Here is a 625-nt window from a genome sequence, read left to right on the forward strand (position 1 = left end):
TGAATCGGATTCGGTTCAAATCCCGGGGTAGCACAGTTGTATTTATGGCGGACAAAGACTGTGTTGCGAGGGGTTTTTCGGAGGTTCTTCCTTGTGCCTCTTAATTCTACGAAGAGTACAGTTCCCAGTTTCCTTATCATCTCTGTTACTGTTTTTGTTTGTGCGCGTCGTATCAAACTTCGTGCTGTTCGATGCTGTGGCTGAGTGGTCAGATCTGCAGGCGTTCCGGGTTCGAGTCCCAGTTAGGTCTGGAATTTTTCATTGAAAAATTTTTAGTGATAGGGGAGTAGTGGGTACAGTGAGACACAAAATATTAAGAAATATGTATGCAAGTGATAATTCAACTATTTTTAAAATCAAGTGCAATAGAAATAGACATTAAAACATGGAGTATAATAATAAACAAAAATGTTAATAGATAAAGGACATAATATACAATACGAATTTGTCAAAAAAATGCAAATGTCTCACTGTTCCCATTCAGGAGGATACAGTGAGACACCACAGTGTCTATTAACGGACATTGAAATGATTTACATTTATTTCAAAAGAAAACAAAAACTTGCTATCTCTTTATCTTGCCATATTCTGCAGCCTTATTTAGAATCATTTTGATGTCTGGCTT

The sequence above is a fragment of the Periplaneta americana genome, chromosome 14, assembly GCF_040183065.1.
Source record: "Periplaneta americana isolate PAMFEO1 chromosome 14, P.americana_PAMFEO1_priV1, whole genome shotgun sequence".
Taxonomy (NCBI): domain Eukaryota; kingdom Metazoa; phylum Arthropoda; class Insecta; order Blattodea; family Blattidae; genus Periplaneta; species Periplaneta americana.